The following is an 18,033-nucleotide window of genomic DNA, read 5'->3' on the forward strand; positions in this document are numbered from 1 at the left end:
CTGACTAGACAGAAGTGAAGCAAGGGCTTGCTTTACACACATCCATACCTGTGTGGGTCAAGGCCTCTTCTAAACAAGTACCACTTCACACTAGTGCCTACATGGTGCTTTGTAGCATTAAAAAAATCTGTATTGAAAAATGGTTGCCTCCCTTGCTGTGTGCTTTTTTTTTTTTTTTTTTAATTGGCTTACATGTATATTCTGTCCTGTCTACCTCTTTGCCACTGTAGCTTATTGCCTAGCAACAGCATCCCAAAAGACTGAACACAGCCAGTCCCCATAGTAACAGTTACCTAGAAACATGTTAGAGTGGATTATTGTTATATCATAGGACCCTTTCTTAACACTATGGGTCAGGGAATCAAATTGGGTCAGCAGCCCATCAGCCTGGATTCCACAGCAAAGCTCAAATAAAGCACAATGCAGGTGTTGGTAAGCCTGGCATAGTACTAAACACACCAGGGTCCCATTGTAAGTCTCACACATACAGTATGTATGGCAGTACAGTCGTACTAGAAGCAAGTCGTTCTACTCTGCAGCCTTGTTTTTTTTAAATGTATGGAGAGGATCCATAATTCAGTCACTATTTTAAAGCAAAAAAAACCCCCAACAAGCTCTGATTCATCAGGTTACACTTGGGCACACACTGTTACAAATACTTGCAAACATGATAAGCATCTCTGGAAAATTCTGGTTATTTGTGAATAAAGGCACTCAAAACGTATACACTGTGTCTCTGACATCTGTCAGTGTAACATTATTGGCTCAAATGACTCCCCGTTTGGCTGTTAATTGGCTTTTTGGTTGTAGGGGCGGGTCAGCTGTTTTGTTCGGTGTTAAAAATCTCACTTCTGTTTGTGTTGTGGCTTTGAAATGGCATCCCTCTGCCTTTATCTTGCCAGTAAATGCACACATTGTGGCTTAGTGATAAGGTATAGGAGTGAGTCACAGCCACTGATTGCCATGCCTAATAGTTGTTATAGCAACTGTAGCCTAGATGCAGAAAGAGTGACAGAGATGGTTGATAACAGTCAGAGATGCGATGAGGGGAGATGAGATGGTGAGTCACGGACGGACACAAAAACATCACTGAAGAACGATGGGGATATTTTCATATGAAGCAATCTGTAAACTGACAGTGCAGAAACTAGAGTGTGATGATTACACGGTGATATACAGTATGTGCAACCCAATACTTTGAGTAATGACCAGGCATAACTATGCATCACGATGGCTTTACAGGTTGACGCAAATTGCGGCTCAATATTTTCCATTAGATTCTGGCTTTACTCTTTCTGCCTGAAACTAGAGGAGCGTTTGCAATCTAGCTCGGATAGCAAGACTGCTACATGGTAGTTTTGGTCTGCTTCCAAAATGTGAGCTCTATATTAGACCAGGCTACACTGTCTCCTTTTTGAATGATAACTTTGTATTGAGTAAATGAGAAGATGAGAACTCTAGTGCCTGAAATGAATATACTTTTTTTTTTTAAATCTTGGGATCTCAAATGTTCTCGGTAAAAGCTGAGGGGAAGGAATGAAAAAGGTGGTATAGATCACGCAAGAACTACTTTTTTGCTTTATTGAATGGTTCCATTGCTGCTTTAATATCCTGCGTTTCCTGTTGAAGCATGATGCTTGGGCAGCACATTAAACCAATGAGATATTAGTTATCAAGAGCAATGCAGTTTGGGCATGAGCCCGGTTTTCTGCTCATCCCATCAAGCCGTTCAGTTGTACGTCAATAGACTGCAGAGTTAGAAAACATTGCTTTTTGCTACTTGAGTGCCTCTTGGTTGTTCTGGGAAGCTGCAATGACTACCAGGAACTCTGTACCGTTTTCAACCCAGCCTAAAAATAAAACTCCCAAGATGCTCTCCAGCTTAGCAATGATATCAGGGATTATTTCCTTATGTCTAGTGTCATCATTTTCAAAAAAAAGAAAAGGAAGGATGAAAATGCTTGCAGCAGGAGAGAGTGGGATGGTGGGAGTGTGGGGAGGAGGACAAAGGCACGGAAGCCTGCAGTGACAGCCAGTCCCTGGGGCAGGTTGATGCTGGAAGTCGACTGCTCCTGCACTCCTGTGGAGCCATGCATACTAAAATGTGACAATACTCTGGCAAAGTGTAATACTGCATAAAAATGTGTCTTCTCCGACATGTTCCCTGAAAAGCCCTAATGTCAGGTGGTGTCTTCATACGATCGGCGCTAAACCAGCTTTACCCCACGCTTTGCTAACACTTGGTTTGCCTGCGGCATGCTGAATGTCAGTAATGCTCGTGCAGTCCTCTGTTGTGCGTCCTGCATCTGTCTCCACACCGTCATTTGACCTTTGTCTGTCTCATTCATTTTTTCCTCCTCTACTCTCGTTGCTTAGCTCTTCTCAGTCATCTAATAACTCTCCTGGCCTTACTCTCACTCTGTTTTTAATTTCCACCTTCTGTCTCCTCTTCTCCTTGTGAAAGCCTTCTCCTCGTGTCCTCCCTGCCCACACTGTCCACTCCCACACCTCTCTCTTACTGTACCGCTCCTCTTCTTTCTCTATTTCCAGGGATCGGGCTTTGTTTCCTCATCTTCTATCCTCTCCCTGCAGTTGTCTTCCTTGTTATCTTTGCCTATCCTGTTTCTGCATCCTTGCTCACCTTCCATCTTTCTGCCTCTGGCTATTCTGTAAATTACCACATTTTCTTTCTTTATGTCTCATTCCCTCTTTTTCTTTCTCTCCGTCTTGTCTGCCCTTGAGGCAACCCAAGTACGACAATGTTATCAGTCACAGCACTACCTCACCACCTTCTCCGGCAGCACTTCCTCTGTCATTTTGTCTCGTCTCCCTATCGCTTGCTGATTCTGCTGCCCTCCATGTCTCCTTGCCAGTGCTGCTCTAACTTTCAGTCACAAACTATCCACACATGCAAACACACACCCTCTGATCCTGCAAACCACACATGATTATATGCTGCACCCTGCCTGTCTCAGAGGCTCCCTCCCTCCCTCCTCGCTATTTCTCTCCTCCCTCCCTTCATTTATCTAACTTTCCCACTCATCTCTTCTCTCCATCTGCTTTCTCTTGATTTCTTTCTTCCCCTCCCAAACTGTCATTTCTCTTTCTTCTTACTCACTCAGCGTCTCACTCTCTCCTTCATTTGGTGCTCTTCCTCTGTTATGGAGGAGATCTCATTTACAACCAGAGCAGTGCAGTATTGAAGCTTTCTGGCACACAAGTTGGATGTAACTGATCTGCTCAGCTGCTGATCGATCAGAGCCAAAGAGATAGATAGCACCCTGTCCCATTCATTTACTCTCGCTCTTTTTCTTTCACTCTTTTCTTCTTCCATGCTCTCATTGCATCTTTTTCCCTCTTTAACAGTGATAAAGATGCAAGTAGTAAACATGTTAATCCAATAAGTAAATACTTTAAGTTTTTTAAATTGTGAGGAGTTTTCTTTAAATTTCATATTTATGCAAAAAATAAAGAGTGACACAGCAGTATGCCTGATGCACTATGGCATTTAATAGCTGCTTCCAGCCTAGGATGAGTGTTTCTTCTGATTCATGTGTTCCCTTTAGTGACAGTCGGTGTAGGACATACAGTTGACTGTATTTGAGAAAGTCTCCTTTGGACCTTAGCCAGTACACCTCTGGTGACCCATTCTTATTTGTGATTCCAAAATCTGCACACAAAAAGGTACCCAGATTACATCTTCAGATGTGAAACTCAACAAATCCTCTTGTTTGAAATGATACAACTCAGATGTTTGCCACAGCTTATAAATCCCTCAAATCAACTTCCTACATTTCTAATCTTACCTGGTTCTATCGGGTAACTGTCACTTGCGTATAATGTAACCTACAGCAATGCCTTAACCTTAACTTTTTCAGTTTTTAACCACTAGTTGAAAATAGCTTTTGCCTGATATTTATCTCTGTTCATCTGTTATACAAATATATAGCTTTTTTTGATTCCAGTTCTTCCCCCCTCTTATCTTTCCTTGTCTCTTTGGTCTGTGTGTGTGACACTCTTGTAACACTGGATTTTCCCCTCTGGGAATCAATAAATTCTTATCTAACGCTTTGTACCGATGCCTCAGAAAGCTATAGTACGGCATGTGTGCGCGTGCAGTAACTGAAATAAGCTAGGTAAGTATCTGCACTTGCTATATACGGTTGTAGACATGAACTCCCACCATGCTTGTCTAGTGCGTGTTCCTGTTTGTGAATTAATGTGACACTTGTCTGCACTTAGGAAGTCTTCTTGTGCTCTTAAGAGTTTGCTGCTGAATTTGCAATAAGCCGGGGACACACTTATGTGTGTCAACACAAACACACCCACACTTTTTTGCACTCTCGCTCAGGCACACGTGCACAGAGAACAAGACATCGCAGTATATAGCAATAAGGACAAAAGCCCACTGGGACAAAGCCTACTTGACACTTTTTGGGACAAAAAAAAAAGTCAAGGAGGTCAGTCGATAAAAGATTAATGATTAAGAAATAAATCACAGAGAAGAGCACAAAAATGCACCGGAAACTAGACAAAGAGGAGTATGAACAACAGACTATTAATATGAAGGTACATGTGTATTTGCTAGCTCATCCAAGCTCTTAGGCTTGTGTACCATATCTGTTGTTTGCAGGTATTTTTGTTTTTTTTTACTCTATTTTGGGAAATCTCTTCTTGCACGACCCTGCGTGAACCCATAGCTGTCCAGAGAGCAGGAAACAGACTGTTGACAAGAGCAAAAAAGGCTGCATAAAGTGAGAGTGAGAACATGAGCTAAAAGCATCTATGGAAGGATCTGATCTGTACCCTCTGCTCTGGAGCACAACTCGGTGCCAAGAGACTGAACCTGACCTCACCCCAACTCCAGCAAGCTTCAGTTTTAACACCCACCACAAGCCCTGGAGGGTGCCGCTTCTCTTAGTGAGGACAAACACTGCTGAATGCGTTGCCACTAATGGCTTTAAAATGATGAATTTTCATTAAGTGTTTTTTCTGTGATACTGTTGAACCCGAACCCATGCAAATTAAAATAAGCTTAAGGCATGACTTGTGGTAAAAGCTCTAATGCGTCTGTTTGAAGTTTGTTTTTCACATGTTGGACCTAATGCACTTGGTCCATTGTTGTCCTTGGTTTCTGTGGATCATTATTAATGTCGGGGCCTTTTAAATGCCAGCCACTATTAATAATGTTAATAAAATCCATGTGTGTCTGTGTGTTTGCACATGTAGGTTTGTGATTATATTTCCAAATCTGCAGATTGGCGTGTGTGCGCGAATCCACTTTGGCACTCGCAAATGCCATTAGCCCATAATCGACTTAGGGAATGTTGCAATGTTTATAAACAAGGGGATTTGTATTTGCTCTCAGAAGCCACTTATCACAAGCACAGTAATCCACAGATCTTATTGGGCTGTGAATAGGTGTCTCAACAGGCTTCAGTCAGAAATCACTGACAGCCAGACATCGCGTTGCCACTAAGCAGTTAATGCTGGACTGCAAGGCGTTTAGTTTGGAGGTAGAAATGAATGGAAAGTTTTAAAGCGGCATCATTTGACTGTCTATTCATATGGCTGGCATGCACTTGAGCTCTGCTGCATTGTTTGATGTTACAGTACGCAAAAGCTCCGCTAGCATAAATGCAGAGATCAAATATGGAGGCAGCCTTTCATTCGCTCGCATTCAAATTCTTTTTCGGTTACACTAAGGCTTTCTAGCATGCACTCTTACTCATAATCCAGGCCCTTCATATTAGGTGAGCACTTGCATACAGAAACAACTGCGAGCATACCAAAACAGTCTTCCCACACAATCATAATTATAGGGAGGCCGACACATAGACACACACTCTCTCTAGGCAAGGAACAAAAGAACACCCACGTAGCCTCTTCTTGCAGCAGTCGTGTGTACTGTAAGCCCACTCATCCTTTTGGATACTATCGCTCCTCTGTCGTACTTGGTCCTCTTTAGTATGTATAGAAAGCACAGGGACGGGGTAACTGTATTGGATATGGAAAAAAACAACAAATGCAGAGGTAAGGAGAGACTAAAGCATGAAATACAGTGAAAGTGGGAAGCAAAAAAAAATGGAGTACATAAGATGGAGGAGGGAAGGGTGCAAGATGGGATAAAATGAAGCCAGTTGTGTGACGAGCGGAGGAAAAGTGGGATGGAAGAGGAGAGTTTGAGGAAAATGGAGAGAAAGGGGGATGAAGTCATTGTGTGTGAATGCGTGTCGTTAAGCGGATGGGCAGAGAAATATGTAAAGGCGATAAACGGGTGAAGGCCGCCATCCATCACTGTCAGAGAGAGGGATGAGGGAGGGAAGACGGGATTTGATTAGAGGAAGGGAGAGCTGCTAAAAACGACTCTGTATGTCATCGCCGTCACGATAGTGGTGGGAGAAGTGGGAGTGAAAGGCGATGAGGTAAGGAGGAGTGACGAGGTTAGTGGTCAAGAAAATTACAGATAAGTTGGGATGGGACATTTAAAGCACCACATCTTGAGGTCAGAAAATTAAAAGTAAAGGCCAAGTATGTGAAAGTAGTCTTTTTGTTTCCTCTCTAAATGCTGTTTTGTTGTTGTAGGAGTAGAATTTAGTAACCCAACTAAGCAAACTACGGGCTGCTGTCCCAAAAGAAAATGAGATGATTACAAACGCTCCAACTTTAGATTTGTTTCAGGTCTTTGGCTGACTGAGAAGTGTGAAGATCATTATCTTTCAAACAGGAGTTACAGTGTAATCCTAATCTTTGTGTCAAGCATGGGCCTCTCAAGAAAGAACAAAAACATGCTCGTTTGTGTGGAGTCCTTTTTTGGTCTTTTCATCTTTTTGCCATACAGATGGGGGTACTGATGGGGAGGAAAGAAAGCTCACAGAACCCCTGAGGTAAATAGTAGGAGTGAAAGAAGTGAAGTGTGTTCTCTTTAAAATAAAAAGACTGCAGTCTCTTCACAGTGGCACTCCAAAATAATACACTTCTTATGAAATACTCGACTCAACTAATTCCTCCCAAGCCTCTGTTGTATTTGAAAGAGGAAGAAATGAATGTGTGTGTACGTACTCGTATATTCATCTGTATGCAATACCCACTCTCACTAATTCCTGTTGGAATCCTTCCTGATTTCAATAATTGTTTCTATTCCTGGAACGTCTCATAGCCAGATATTTAACGTGTTTTCATTTGGGTTTTTGGTTCAATTATTTGTTTTTTCATTCCTGTGAAATTTCCCATCAGTTTATGTACTAAGTGGCTCATATATTATCCTTGTTTTTGTCTCACTGAGGCACATTTCACAGTTCTTGCATGAAGATCATAAAAACTCTGGTGGTTTTGGCGATTTTTCTTAAGCAATCTGAAGAGCTTTTACTCTTATTTGTACAAAATTTGAAGACACGAGTGTTTGATCTGAGAGATTCTAGCGTTGTAGGGTGCTTTTGGCTACTGTACCTTATGAAAAGCCAGGAGCTCTTGAAACTATCTAATCTTTAAACATGGCAACACTTAAGAGAAAGCAACCCACTCTGCTTGTTCTCCGCTCACTGTGTTTGGAGTAGGAAAAAAAATGGCAATATTGATGGAGTCTTTGAAGTTTGGCTTTATAAAAGCTGCCACTTCGCATCAGCTTTGCATAGATAAGCAACCCAGTCTTTAATGAACTTGGAGTGGCTTGTTAAAAACTGCTTAAAAAGTCATAAAAGTTGAACCACCTCGGTTACCTGTGATTCTTTTTGAAGTGTGGCTGTCACAGTGGCCAGACCTCCCTTCGTGCAATATGTGGAAGCGCTCGGCTGCAGGATGTGCCAGACATCCCAAAAACCAGGTGTTAACCCTGCTGTTCTGATTTGGCGCTGGCTGTGAATTGGTGAACCACGGAGAGGCTGAGCAGGAAAACCTGACGTGATGAACCACAGCAACGAGTAGGCCTCTACTTGGTGTCACGGCTCACATATGTGCACCTCCATCTGGCTATTTTGTTCCTCTTCCATCAATCAAATGAACATATAGCTTTGGAGGCTTTCTTTCCAGTTCTCTAACAGTGTCATTACCATTAAGGTTGTTATAACTGTGGCAGCCAATAACCCATTATTTGCTGAGGGTTTGTAATTTAGTTTCCTCCCCTTGGAAAGCCCACACAACTGCACAGCTTGGGGATTATATTTTCTGGGAGGTAAATTGAATTGGCAAACAACAGAGGTGACAGTGATTTTCTTTGGCACTTCATTGGCACAGAGGGACGGGGAGTGGTGCCGTTATGATTTGTTATGTAACTCTCGTATACACCGCCTGAACTTTCTTCCTACTGGTATTTGTGGCCATTATAGAAGTGTACCAGCACAGCTTGTGTTGTGTGTGCATTTCTTTTCGCCGGGAAGCTTTTCTTAATCGTTGTAATGCTTCATTGTCACTCAGAATGCAAAGCAGGACTTCAACATTATGTTTTGAACATCCTTTTGTAAATGCTAGCAGTCTCTTTCTATACATCTTACAGATGGATTCAGCAGCTGGATCACGGGGACAGCTGAGCAAATAAGGGACATAAAGCACTGAAAATAACTTGGTTACATTGCTGTGCCAGAGTGTCTTTTCTACTTGGAGAGTAATAATTTTTCATTGTGGAGGATAGCTGTCATACTGCTGATAGGGGGAAGCAGCTCAATGCTTTTCTCTTTTGATGACTTCTTACTCCAGATGGCAATAGCATAGTAGGATCTAATTAAATTCCACAATGACAATAAGTAAGCCAATAAAATCATGTAATTAATAGCTGACGCTCTCTGTGTTTCCACATGCTCATTGATGCTATTCCATATTGCGCTGATTGTGAAGGAAATTGTGTTTGCATCAGTTGGCATCCACGAGCCATTCTTTAAGACTTCTCCGTGATTGAATCACACGGACTGCGGGGCGGACACGGTTCTTGTAGCAGAGTGGGTTGGCCACTAATTGCACAGTTGGTTGTTTGAGACATGGCCACATACGCTTTGACAAATGTGACCTTGGGCAAGGCACTGAACTTCAAGATGCATGGAGGTGGGTGAAAGAGAAACGCACTGCAAAGCACTTTGTGCGAGCGTGCCGAGGTTAAAACAAGTGCAGGCTGCTGATGTCACATGACATCAGTGGGGTCGTTAGGGGAAAGGATGGATTAAATGGCTGCATGATGTCAAGAGCCTCGAGCTCAACACATGTGAAACTTGAAAATTAAAGCAGGAGGTTGTGAAATCTTTGCTTTGTTCTGCAGCGACCAAGTTGTCACTTTCAAAGTTGAGAAAGGTGTTTTTAAGGTCTGAAAAACAACATACTGTTCACGTATGTTCACAGGGACGTGAACATACGCATGTTCCTCATTCAACACCTTATTGTAGATGAAAGCAAGTTAAAGATTCTTCAAATTTATTGTGCTCATCTGGCTATCTGCTTCTAAAAAATGCTCCCATATTCTAATTGTGATGTGCTGTTAAATATTAGTGACTTAACCTGTGGTGTGACACCTATTACCCTTAAGTCTGGTACCAGTAGATATTCTCTTTCTTGATTTGTAAGATTTTAGTGAAGGTTGATTGTGTGCATTTGAGTTTGCAGACAGAGGGGTCACCCAGGAGAAACTCTTGCTTCAGTTTCTAATCCTAGTTTATTTTTCTTCAGTCACATTCTTGAACTTCTAAACTTGCACCCACTTAAATATGGTTATGTTTACATCCACAAATTTGCCTGCAGACACACAGTAATGTAAGTGGTGTAAAATAGCTGACCTGCCACTCACCGTGAACATAATGTGCTTGCATTTTCCTGTCCTGTTTTTATTTTTTTTAATCCTTCTGATGCTCTTTCTTCATCTTCGTCTCTCTAACTTTCAAGCTCAGCTTCATTGTCCCTTATTGACCTGTTTTGGTGCTTATTTCTCTATAAGCAGATGACTGCTTGTTATCTGATTGCCTTTCCATCCGAACTCCAACCTAATGTCAGCCTTTCAGCACCATATTATCAATGGATGCTTTTGTGCGTGTGCACCTGTGCGTGTTTACGTCGATAAGGCTAATCAACCACAAATTCAGTACAAATACAAGTCTACAAATGATGTGCCAACACACCACTGCTGATCTGTCAACATCCCCACCAGTCAGACACCCTGCAGCGCCAATTATATGGACCCTGATTGGCTGACGCCACGGGATGCAGCTTGGTGGAAAAGCGCGCGCGCGTGTGTGTATGCATGTGGCAGTTTGGTGATTCAGCAGGCTTTTCAGCTCAGTGAGGGGAAATCCTGAGTAAGAGAACAGTTACCCAATCAGCGTTCTGCATCCAGCACAGTAGGTCAGTGACATGCCAGCCAGGCCTCTGCATCACAGTGATGGATGTATTGATTAATGCTGCACAGACGGGCGCACAAACACTTCCACACAGGCGCACACTTCTATAAAAAATAAACTGTCTTCACTAATGTGTTTGTTCCTTTTTCTACCCTTTTTCTATTTTATCTCATTCGATTTTCTATATTGCTCTAGTGGTCACCCATCTTTCTCATGGCCCTCTCTGAACCAAGGGAACTTAAATGAGGAAAGACAAAAGGCCAGTGATAAGAGATGGGTAGCACAAGTAGAATCAGAAGGAGGCATAAATGTAGCATGTAGCATATAAGCGATTCCTTGCTCGAGTCTCGTTAGCATCAGGCGCGTTTGATCTGAAGCCACTTTTAGCTGTTATGAATCACAACTTGCAATGTAACTCACCACAAAGAGCTTTTTTCCCCCCAGTGTGTGATACTAATGCAGACAAAACAAGGCTGCACTGCAATGAGCCTGCAGTGGAAACTGGTTTCCCTTGAGTTTGTTGATTACTGCGTCTCATATTCTAATGCTTAGCAGTGCTGATACATGCAGAAATGCTGCGTGCTTTGCTGTGAGACTTAAGTGTTTCCAACTAAGTACAAGCCGGTTCCTTCTGATAGTCATCACCCACGCTGCATTCTGCACCATGATTCACTTGAACATCTACAACCAACTGCATCTGTTGGTGATATTTGTAATGCAGACAAACACATGTGAACTGAAGACGTAGTGCTGGTTTGGCAGGAAGCTGTTCCCAGCGTGTTTGGCAGAATTGTGGGACATACTTCCAAACTGATGGTCATGATGTTTGCCTTTGTCGGGCTTGGATTTAAACTCGATGTGAAGAATGTGCATCTCAGCAGTCTAAAAGACTCTGACGGTGCTTTAAAAGCCCAGACTTTCTTTTTCAGTTCTTGGTTTTAAACTCATGAAAAGCCTAAAATCAATCATCGAAGAGTAAATGCACCCAGAATATCAGTCAGTGGACCTGACAGATTGAAGGGCACCTTTGATTTGTCTTGGTATGGTATAGTGCTGGGACAATCAACAGTCATTTATCCAGCAAGAATGCCAAACCGCTTAGGCTTTGGAAGTATGACCCCATATTTCCTACTCTTTTTCTGCCTTTTTACAGACTGAACATGCGATAAAAGGTTTAAATGGGGTCATAACATCTTGCATTTTAGGCTCGTTGGAGAAAAGTTTTGATGGGATTGAACACATCAAAGTTTTGTGCTGTTCCTGTAAATCCATCTGCTCTCTTCCTCCATCTCTAGAGGGGGTTTTCACAAAGCAGGATTAGCAAGTTAGCCTGATAAGTTTAAAAGTACTCTGTGAAATTTTGTTAGCAATTCTCAGTCTGCATAGCTGAATCACATTACATAAACCTAATTTTCTCATTTAGTTTCATAGATTTGGATCAGTATTAGCTAGAGTGGACTAATCTTTCACAGATACGCGGGTTAATTCCTAATCTTAATTTGCAAAATTCTGCTGGGACTCATTGGATCTAGTTCTAGGTGTTTATAAAACGCTGCAGAAACCATAAATTTTATTATTGTTTTCTAATTCGTGTTTCTCCTTTGTGTGTGTCCTTTATGTGATTTTTGAGCTGACCCTTCTCTTTGTTGCTCACTGTTTTGGTCAGGACTAAATGGGTCAGGCCTGATGGAGCTTGTTGGAGCACACTGACCTGACCATCTTATATTTGCAGTGTGTTTTGCCACTACAAAGGACATCAAGTTCAGCGTAGCTGCTTTTTGATAATGGAGGTGTGCTCATCATGTTCTCTAATCTCTAGAAGGATAAGAGATCGTTCTGTGGCAGAATAAAACACAGAACTGGATGAAGAGAGCACAGATAACAGTGTTCGTCTCTAGCTGTAGTTTCTACTTCTCTTTAAATACGATTGCTGCGTGAAGTCTTAATTTCCACCACATCTCCGACCCCACACTTAACCCCTCCCCCAAGTTTCCTCACGTTCACACTCGACTTTCCCCCATTTCTCCCATCTCCTGGATATCTCCGTCCCCAAAACCCACCCCTCCATCTGTCTCCAGTGGTTGCCGTGGTTACGGTTTGTTCTGCTCATCAGGCACCTGCTGTGCCTAAACAGACTGTCAACAGTTTAATTACTCATACTTTCATCCCCGTGTCTTTCCTTACTTTCTGTACAGCACGTTTGCTCGCTCCTTCCACCTCTTTACGGGTAACCTCTTGGTAACTTTCTTTTGCTCCTTCAATCATTCTCTACTTTTATCTTCACACTTCCTTCCGTCATTTGACATCTTTTGACTTTCATCCTTTTTTTTTGTCATCCTTTCGTTGCTATCATTACATCCTACAAATCTACGTTCGACTACCAACTGTCTAATTACTCAATCTTTTATCATTCAGTCCCATCGGATTGATTCCATTCGTTCACACACCCCCTCCTCCTTGTGTCTCTGTTTTATTAGTGCAGTTTTTCTTCTCAGACATTGTTATTCCTCTATTCCCTTATCCCCACGCTCTCTTATCATCTACCTCTCAAGTGTCATCGCTCGCCTTTTCATTCTTCATTACTCAGTCTCTCTACATCCTCCGAGTGTTCCTCCCTATCTTAAACAGTGTTGTAATTACGCCTCTTCATCACACTATCGTTCTGTACCTCTCTGTCCATCATCTGCCGCTCTGATCCCTGATCCCGACAGCGGCCTGATGCCTCATCCTTTGATCCTCCCACTATTCCTTAACAGCTCAGCTTTTCACGTCTCTCCCTTCACCGTTTGTCATCCCCTCTTTCGTCCATTCATCCATCAAGTGCCATCCTCCTGACAGTAACCGCGTTTCCCTTGTTTCAGGGTTTCAAACTTTCCACTTCTCTCCTTGATGGAAAGTTGGTTAAATCAAGCAGGTGTGGGACATCCTACATCCATCATAGGTTATGATCTTTGATGTTTAATCGTGCCTTTTTTTTTTGTTTCATGTAATTATCATTAATGTTCATGACTTTTCCACTTATTTGGGTCCCTCATCCTCCTTTTGGCTCTTTGTTCATTAATCAGCTGTTCAGTGAGGCCTCGCCCCGCGACCAGCTACTGTCCTGTCACCATAACCAAGTTTGACTTTTTGCTATATTGAAGTGGTGTGCATAAGTATTTAGTAATGGGCTCTAATCTACGTTTAGCTGGCTTTTCTGGGGTATTTTTACCATTTCTAAAGATTAAAAAATGCATGAGAGCAAGTTTAATGTAATTATTAGCATATCAGACTTGTAGTATGCTAGTATAATTATAATCACCCAGCCTAGTCTTAATTCACAGGCCAGATGCAGTTCATACTGCAAAAATGTCTGGATTTGCATGTTGTTTGAGCTAGATCACACTAACTAGCACACAACCAACACTGCCCGGTAACCCATCAGTTAATAAATATATATAATATAATATATACACACATTTGGTTTGTTTATCTTGGCAAGTCTTGTATTTTGAACAGCAAGTGCCCCATCTGTTCACCTGCCTTACTGTTGCCTGAGAATGACGGGCAGGCACCATCGGTAACAAGAAGCCACGTGGAGCATTAACAACATAATTGAGAAATTGTTCTTTTATTCTGCTTTTATTTCACTGTTTGAGTCAAATGACACTTACCTGCTCTGCATTCTTATGAAACTCAGTAGCAGGAGAGCAGAGCCAATTATAGATTGATGATTTGCTTAATAGAAACCAAACAGCCTCTTTGTTGCACTTCAAAAGGAGTTAGTCGTCATTTCTTCTGCATTAGCTGTGCCCCCGTTCAAAGCGGGAGTCAAAACTGTAAACTATCAACGGAGCAAATAATGAGCCCTGTCTTGGTTATTCAGAAAGCTTATTGTTCACATGTGCCGTATTGTTTTAAGCTGAATCTCGTTTGTTTCTGGGATAATTAATGTTCCTCTAAGGTAGATTTTTCACTTCCTATAAGCCGGTACTCGATAATTGGCTCGTCTTTTTACATGGAAAAGCCCTATGGTACGTTGTATTCCCCTCCTAGTTATATCTCCAAATAGTTCATTACTGGTGTTAGTGATCTTTAACAGAGTTTTTGGGGCCATGCAAGGCTAATTGTAGCCAATGGTAACAGTAGAAAGCAACATAATGATGACCATCTGTCACTGTTAATTATTTCTTCTCATCTGTTTTTCTATTTTTAATTCCTACCCAGTCAATCCTCATTCATGTATTCTAGCCTGGATGTGTCTCTTTCTAACTTTATTATCTAGTCACTCATCTCAGGTCTTTTTTCCCCCCACTGCCTTCATTTTAATGTAGTTTCTTGCTTCTGAAATCTCGATTATACAACACTGTGCTCATCTTGATCCTTCCATTTCTTTGCTTTTTCACTGTTACCATAAGACCTTCATCACGTCACTGTGTATCCTTCCCTACTTCTTCCACTCATTGTTTTTTCCTTGTCACATGACAGTCTGTCACTGATTATAACTCACCCTCTGCCATCCTTCCATCTGACCTCTCTTAGCCTTCAATACCCACCACCACTATCATGTGCCACCCCTCCCTTTCCTTTTTCCATCTCCGCACATCACTATTTACCCTCTCTCCCTTCTCCGTTTCTTTCTCATCGCCCTCTTATCCTTGTCTGCCCAGTCTGTCTGATCTCCCGTGTCAGTGTGCCAAATCTGCGCGTTTGTGTGCGCACGCAGGCAAAGCTTACGTAAAAAGCCCCAAACGAAGGGAGGTTAGTACGGATCTGTGCTGCTTAGACTGCTGCTGCTGACACCACAGACACACAGTCAACCCCACAGACACACACAGCACGCCAGGTGAGATTACATAAAGGCAAGGTGATGAAAGCCAAGCTGAGACACACCTAGTAGGTAATGTGATGCAAGACGGCTGGCTGACACTCAGACACACACAGATTCTCAATGGGAGGGTAGAGTGAAAAAGGATGTGAAAAGAATACAAGGATGATAAGAAAAGTTTAAAATTGGTGCCAAGTGGTAGATTTGACACTACTTCTAACTTCTGAATGCACTTTTGTTCATTTTGTAGTCGTGTGTGTGTGTGTGTGTGTGTGTGTGTGTGTGTGTGTGTGTGTGTGTGTGTGTGTGTGTGTGTGTGTGTGTGTGTGTGTGTGGGGGGGTGGGAGAGAGAGGGAGAGGGGCACAGAGCTCTGAGTTCCCAGTTCAGTGAGTGCTGGTGTGCACTGCATTGATTTACTCAATGATTCAGCACAAGAGAGCTAGCCATGCAGATATAGATTTTCCGTGTGTGTGTGTGTGTGTGTGTGTGTGTGTGTGGAATTGCATGGACATTACCTTTTCCGTCTGTGCGGCTCTATAATCCGAATCAGCTCCACATGTTATCCTGGTTTGAGGGTGTGTGTGTTTGTGTGTGTGTATGTTGCACAGATCTTGCCCCAGGTGTTTCTACTTATTCTGAGCCAGCACAGGGGGGTGGGAGGTTATTGTGTGCTTGCACTGAAACCTGTCCTACTCCACTCCACACTCACACATCCCCACACACATCAAAAGGAGACGGATATAGGTCAGTGTCAGACAACCAGAGAGTTGGAGAAATTCCAATCCCACGATATCCTCTTAGGCTTCTATAGATGAAGAAAACCTGGGAAATCCTGAATTACTCGCTCAATCCTGGCGCAGTATTCCGAAAAAGAGACTCGGGTTTGGAAAAAAAATCCAGGAATCCACTTTGCTTAAAATCCTATTTATGGCATCTTGATACGATTTCCTCATGGCTGGGTTCAACTTTTCTGTCTCAAGCAGTTCAGTCAAGTAAGAATCCAAGCAGTAGTCTTCACCTCCCCTTCTCACCACCTCTCTCCTCCATCACCCTCCCTTTGCTCCTTTTTTTGCCTCCACTCTCAGCTCCCCTTTTCTTTTATTCATTCATCTGGTCCTTTCTTCGTTCTTGTACACGCTCGGTTTTGATTCTTTTCACGCCTTCCTCTTGTCCCTCACTTCCAGGAGCGGTCTCCGGTGTGTCTCGGGGCTCTTCTACACTCGCTGCTGCATTTGTTCTCCCACGCTGAATTAGCCGTTTGTTGATGACCTTGGAGGCAAGTGCAGAAAAGGTGGTTTGGGAGTAACCTGGGAGATGGCTGGAAAACCTAAAACGAGAGAGACGTAGTGTAAATGCAGTGTGTACTGTGCATGTGCTCCATTTTGAAAACTCCTTTTGTGTGCATCATAAATTATAAATCAGCCTTTCGCTGCTCCACCCTGCTGACCTCCCTTTTCCCTCTGATGCCTCCACACCTCCCTGTTTCCACAACTTCTGTCACTCACGCCTCTCTTACGGCCCCCTCCTCAACTTGCCACCCCTCATTTCTTTCTCCCTCGGTTTCCCACACTCCCTCTCTATCTCTCACCTGTCAGTCAGAGGGAATCGATAGCTCCGAGACCCTCTTAGCACTTCTCGGTAGGCTGCAATGGATGATTTTTGCGCTCACAAATGCACTCAGCACGCACACAGTCATGCAACACATTTACACATGCTGGCGCACGGATCCAAGTAGCCATGCAGCGATACTCTCTGCAAGCACGCACAGCCTCTGCATCTCTCCGTTCACTTGCTCTGTCTTCGAATCTCACGCACAGACACACACTGAGCCTAATAAAACAACTGGTCTATTGATCAGTGGCACGAATGTCAGACGGTTCAAAAGTCCACCCGCCTCCACTCTCTGGCCTGTCAATCAAACCGGCACCTTTTAAGAAAGCAATCTCATTATCGTGCTTTAAATCTTTGCACTCTGTCAGTGTCTCTCGGCGAGTGTGTTCCTTTCAGTGTGCATCTATATGTTAGTGCCGCAGCTACATGTATGTTACAAGCCCACTGGATTTTTTTTTTTTTTTACATTTAATTTTTATTATCTGCAATTCATTTCTTTTCGTTCCAGTTTCTCCCTCTTCTCCTCCTGTGCGCACTTTGCTACTTCAAAAGCACAGTAGAGCTATTTTTCTGTTTTTCGAGTCGTCTCATTGTTCTTTCATCTTCATCTAGCATCTTTCACCCCTGTTTTGCCCTCTGTGAGAAAAAAAGATGTATTTACTAACCTCGTTTTCCGGATCATTCCACCACCATGACTCCTGAAGCCGTCACATTTCTCCGTCTCCGCGGCTTTCGCTCTCTCAGCTCCGTGGAAAAACACCCATCTCTCTCTCTCTCTATCTCTCTCTTCGTCTGCCTCTCTCTCTCCCGTTGGTCGTCCCCTCACTCGGTCGACAGCTGCAGCGCTCTGTCTGCCTCCTCTGTCGCTCTTCCGTCAGGGCTGTAGGCTGATTGAATTTTAAGTCATGTTAATCCCACAGAACAGGTACTGAATGAAGGAGGGGACAAAGAAGGGAGAGAGAAAATAACAGAATCCAGAGAGTAAGCTGGCTTGTATTTTTAGAAATCTCTTCTCTCCTCAGGAAGGGATCTTTCTTTTACTTGTCCTGCTTCCACAGAGTCACTTGACTCTTGATTTTGTTTTTTCCCATTTGTCTGCATCTCATCTTCTTTTCTTTTGTCCTTATCTGGGGAAGAAGTGTGGGTTTCTCATCGAGCAGCAAAGGAAAGCGCTGTGATCGGTCTCCGGCAGCGTCAAGCATCAGACTGAGAGAGTGTGTGCACAAGAGAGAGGCATGTAGATGAGGAGCAGGACAAATACAGGGCTGAGGTGTAGAGGGGTGGGGGGAGAGGAAGGAGGA

General features: G+C 43.0%; 2 protein-coding genes across 2 annotated transcripts in view; one reads left to right on the forward strand and one right to left on the reverse strand.

The window, feature by feature from the left end:
• The window catches only part of LOC308402594 (leucine-rich repeat and fibronectin type-III domain-containing protein 4), a 36,798-nt gene extending 18,853 nt beyond the window's left edge, over positions 1-17,945 (reverse strand). The window contains exons 1-2 of the mRNA XM_080891554.1: positions 17,398-17,945; positions 15,637-16,448 (exon numbers count right to left, since the gene is read on the reverse strand). The gene's annotated coding sequence lies outside the window, so the exon portion shown is untranslated. The remainder of the gene's footprint in view (positions 1-15,636; positions 16,449-17,397) is intronic.
• Positions 1-18,033, forward strand: part of pcxb (pyruvate carboxylase b) — a 332,441-nt gene that overhangs the window by 212,473 nt on the left and 101,935 nt on the right. The gene's annotated exons all lie outside the window — the stretch shown is intronic.

The sequence above is a fragment of the Rhamphochromis sp. 'chilingali' genome, assembly GCF_963969265.1.
Source record: "Rhamphochromis sp. 'chilingali' genome assembly, chromosome: 1".
NCBI classification, from domain to species: Eukaryota; Metazoa; Chordata; class Actinopteri; order Cichliformes; family Cichlidae; genus Rhamphochromis; species Rhamphochromis sp. 'chilingali'.